Raw genomic sequence first — 5,597 nt, forward strand, 5'->3', positions numbered from 1 at the left:
TTTTTTTTTTTTTTTTTTTGTGGTGTGGCTTACATGAGTTTGTTTGTGTATTTATTTTATGTACTAAACTCAGTACACCAAATAATATCAATGCTTATTTTACTCTTATAACCCACATCTTGCTTATTTCCATTTCAAAGTTCTTGTACTTTGATAGCATTTCAATTTCTTTCCAAGCAATGTTTTGGTTAGAAGGTATCATTATGTTAATTAGATTGCATAGATTTTTCATTTCTGTCTTTGATTACGATATGTGACTGGTTTGCTTTGATCTCCTTTGCCATTATAGATATACAGACATACCCTAGAGTACAGTAGTCATGTTGTTGTCACATACTAGGATTTCATGTACATTTTTATTACACTTATTCTCAGTTTTCATGTAGAAGTTTCTTGTACACATTATTTAACATATATAGCCAACTACTCTGTCGTGTATGTGAAGATATTTTGTCTTTGCAGTAACTAACTTGCAGCTGGAAAAGATGTAGTTGTTTGTTTATTTATCTTGAATGCATTGGTAATCTAAGCATGGCTGGGTGGTTAAAGTGTCTGCTTTGCACCATTGAGATTTGTGGTTTGATACTAACTTTGTAGAATATTTTTGCAAGTGTCTTTTATCAGAGACACAAGTTGATAGGAACTGTGTTAATCTTTATGTTTGAAATAAGCATGTGTGTGTGTGTGTGTGTGTGTGTGTGTGTGCGTGTGTGTGTGTATGTGTGTGTGTATTTGTGTGCATGTGCATATGTATGTTTGTGTGTGTGTTTGTGTGTCTGTGTCTTCTTTTATCTTTTACTTGTTCCAGTCATTGGACTGCAGCCATGCTGGGGCACTGCCTGGAAGGGTTTTAGTCAAACGAATCAACCCCAGTGCTTATGGGACCGATCTCTTTTGCTGAACTGCTAAATTACAGGGATATAAGCAAACCAACACCTGTTGCCAAGTGGTGGTGGAGGATAAACATAAAGATACATACACACATAAATGTATACATACATACATGTATACATACATACATACATACGTATGTACGTACATACATACATACATACATACATACATACATACATACATACATACATACATACATACATAGTAGTTTCTACTTTCTCATATACGAGCAAAGCCATTGCTAGAAAGAATCATTGAAATGAGTCATTGATAATGCAATGTGAGGCCCTTGTATGATTCTCACATGCATGCATACATACATACATACAAACATACATACATACATACATATCATCATCATCATTATCATCATCATCATCATCATCATCATCATCATCATCATCATAATCTAACATTAGTTTTCCATGTTGGCATGGGTTGGATGGTTTGACAGGAACTGGTAAGGCCAGTGGGGGGGGGGGCATACCAAGTGTCATAGTTTGTTTTGGTTTGTTTTCTATTGCTCGATGCCCTTCCTAATGCCAACCACTCCACAGAGTGTATTTGGTGCTTTGTATATGGCACTTCTTAAGTGACCCCACCAACAGTGCTTTTTACATAGCACCAGCACCCACATCAATGCTTTTTGTGTGGGTCCTTGGATTTAGGATACCAATTCTGTTGTGGTGGATGGATCATCTCAAGTACAGCAATGTGCCACTTCTCTTATTCGTCTGTCATCTTCCTAAGGTTCAGCATTTTGAGATCAACCTCCAATACTTCATCTCATGTCTTCCTGGGTCTCTCTCTTCCACAAATTCCCTCTACTTTAAGTGATGAGCACTTCTTTATGCAGCCATCTACATCCATTTGGATCACATACCCAAACCAGCACAGCCTCCGCTCTTGCACACTGCATGTAATTCCTTTTCTGCCCAACTTCTCCCTTAATACACCAGTGCTCTGCTGCTCATGCACACTAACATCACACACCCAGCAGAGCATACCAGCTTCACTCCTCACCAGCCTTCACATGTCTTCCACATTCAGGGCCCATGTCTCACTACCATGCAGCATCACAGTTCGTAAACACACCCACCCACATACACACATATATGACAGGCTTCTTTCAGGATCCATTTACCAAATTCATTCACAATGCTTTGGTTAGCCTGGGGCTATAGTAAAAGAAACTTGTCAAAGGTGCCACACAGGAGGACTGAACCCAGGACCATGTAATTGGAAAGCAAACTTCTTACCACACCACCATGCCTGCATTTTTAATTACAGTTTGACTCATCTTCATCTGGCTTAAGGAGACCTAAGTTTCCCTGTCTAGAAACCATCTTGAATTTGTCCCAGATTCCTTATTCTTCTCTTGATATCTGATGAAACGGGTTTGTACTACAAGCTTACAAGACTTTAATACATATGACACTGAGTCAAACTTTTATAAAAAAATATATGTAACTCATACCAAATGTGTTGAGATCCAGTTTCTTTCATTAATCCACTCACTTGCGTGTCTGTGTGTGCATAGATAGTTGCATACTGCATAAGGAGGAAGATAGTTGCACACAGAAGTGCTGATCACTTAAAGTGGATGGAACTTGTGGAAGAGAGAAACCCAAGAAGACATTGGATGGAGTATTGAAAGCCAGTCTCAAAACACTGAACCTTGCATAGGAGATGACTAAAAACCGAGATATCTGGCACATTGCTGTACTCAAGAAGACCTGTCTGTCACAGCAGAATTGATACCAGTGCTGGTGCCACATAAAAAGCACTTCTGTTGGTGCCACATTAAATGCAGTGCTGCTGGTGCCACATAAAGAGCACCCAGTACACTCTTTGGAGTGGTTGGCATTAGGAAGGGGATGTAGCAATAGAAACCATACCAGAACAGACAATGGAGTCTGGTACAGCCCTGGCTTTAATAGTTCTAGTCAAACCATCCAACTCATGTCAGCATGGAAAACAGACATTAAATAATGATGATGATGAGGATGAGGATGAATATATCTAATATAATAAATGAGAATGTCAGTGTGTTACACTTTTTCAACTTTACTCCTAGAGGTTGTAGCCCAACATATACCATTTTGGAATCAGGCCATTTCCATGAGTAAATTAAAAACATTCCAGGCCAAATCTGGCCCTGCATACCTGAAATTCTGGATTTCCAAGTTTTCATTACTGCGATTTTTTTCCAGTGATTTTTATACGTGATTTTTTGTGACGAATTTTTTTGTATGCTTACAATTTTTATAACTTGAAGATAAATTTTGGGAATAATTGAAATTAATTGCAAAATCCAGCGAATATTTTCAGCAATTTTTTATGTGGTTTTTTTGTGACAAACATGATCATCATTAGGATATAACACTGGAGGAAGCAATGGCAACAAATTCTCCAAAATAAATCAGAGATCTGTTTGCAGATCTTCCCATTTGAGGTCAATAGCTTAAAAGCTATATACTTGCTTAAAAGCTGCCCTATTGGATGGCTTTTAGGCTAGTATATATATATATATATATATATATATATACATATATCAAAGAGTGGTATAAAATGCAGAAAAACAGATGCAGAGAATCATGCAGCCATCACAGTAAGCTCCATCAACAGAGTCAGCTATCAGTCCATGCAGTAATCAATTACAAATGTAAAGTGTCCATGTAACTGAAAGTCCGGAAAATCCAAGCCATCAAATTATCTTGTGAGGAGTTGATAATTCATAAAGTCAAGTGGTAAGAGAGATGAATATAGTATTTAAGCATGTGATTACTATAGGATTACAGCCATTTTGCAACCTTCTTCATGTAATCAGTATGCACGAAATTATACATATTTGTTTGCATTAAACTGACCACTCTACAATACAAATGTACTCTCACAAATGAACACAAATTAACACAAATTTAAGTTAACTCATCAGATCACCATAGCATCATTACATGAACAGTTCAATTCCAGATACAGACACAAAATTCACTCTTTATTCTTTTATCCTTTTATACACTTCAGCCTTAAGATTGTGGCAATTCTAGAGCACCACAGTGTGTGAAAAGCTATAACTGGATAAAATTACATTGATTTGGTTGTGATCTTGGTTGACTTTGTATAAAGGTTTATTGCTGAAGAACACAATTTCTTAGTGTTAGATTTATTACTTACCTTGAAGTACTCATCCATGAATTCGTTACAATCTTTAAATTACTAATCGTTTTATCTCTAAACCAGTATACCCACTTGTGAATTATTTTGGTAATATTTTTATATTTACTTGTATTTTTGTATTATTTTTTTTTTTACTTTATCTCTTATTTCTTTTCATATTGCTTAGATTGAGGAATTTGTAATTTTCTATCAGGCACTTTAACTTAATTAATCTGAAGGCATTCATATGTGAAGAAGATTTTTTTCTATAATGAATAGCACCACAGCATGTCATTACTTTCTTGTTTACCTATTACTGACCAAACCAATATACATTGTTCAGTTCTGGCCTTCCATACATTGTAAATATAAAGAGTAAATCATAGAAAAGTTTGTGGCCATGTTGGAGCACTGCTTTGAAGGGTTTTAGTTGAACAAATCAACCCCAGGATTTTTTTTTTTTAAGTATATATTCTATCAGTATCTTTTGCTGAACCGTTAAGTTATGGGGACGTAAACACACCAACACTGGTTGTCAAGAAGTGAAGGGGAGACAAGCACAGACACAAAGACACACACACACACACATACACACACACACACACACAAACACACACACACACACACACACACACACACATATATATATATATATATATATATATATACACACAATGGGCTTCTTTTAGTTTCAGTCTACCAAATCCACTCACAAGACTTTGGTTTGCCCGAGTTTATAGTACAAGACACTTGCCCAAGATGCTATGCAGCGGGACTGAACCCAGAACTATGTGGTTAAAAAGCATGCCTCTTACCACACAATCACACACACATATATCTTAATAGTTCAGAAAGTTTCTTCCATAAAATTACAGTGGAAAGTTTTATTTAAATGAATATGGATGCAGGTGGAGACATGACTATGTGGTTAAGAAGCTTGCTTCCCAACTATGTGGTTTAGGGTTCAATCCCACTTGGTAACATCTCAGACAAGTGTCTTGTACTGTAGCTCCAGACTGACCTAAGCCTCGTGATAGCATTTGGTAGATGGAAACTGATAGATGCTTGTTGACTATAAGAATGTGAATGTGTGTGTGTGTGTGTGTGGTGTGTCTGTCTGTGTCTGTGTCTTTGTGTGTGCATGCATGTGTGCATGCATGCACCTGTGTCTTGACATCACGTTATGGTTGTAAGCAAAGGGCTACAGTCATAGATGCAATGTTTATTTGTTTCAATTCTTCCTTGAAGTACATGCCTGGCCATAGGGAAATATAAACATTGCTTGGAAACAGGTGAAGGTTGATGACAGGAAGGACATCCAGCCATAGAAGATTTACCTCAACGAATTCTGTCTGACCCATGCGAGCATGGAAAAGTAGACATCATGATGATGGTGATGACGACGACGACAACGACGATGACGACAACGATGATGATGATGATGATGATGATGATGATGATGAAGATGACAATGGTGGTGGCAGCAGTGGTGGTGATCAATTATGATGGTGATGATGGTGATGATGATGATGATGATGATGATG

The sequence above is a fragment of the Octopus bimaculoides genome, chromosome 10 (genome assembly GCF_001194135.2).
Source record: "Octopus bimaculoides isolate UCB-OBI-ISO-001 chromosome 10, ASM119413v2, whole genome shotgun sequence".
NCBI classification, from domain to species: domain Eukaryota; kingdom Metazoa; phylum Mollusca; class Cephalopoda; order Octopoda; family Octopodidae; genus Octopus; species Octopus bimaculoides.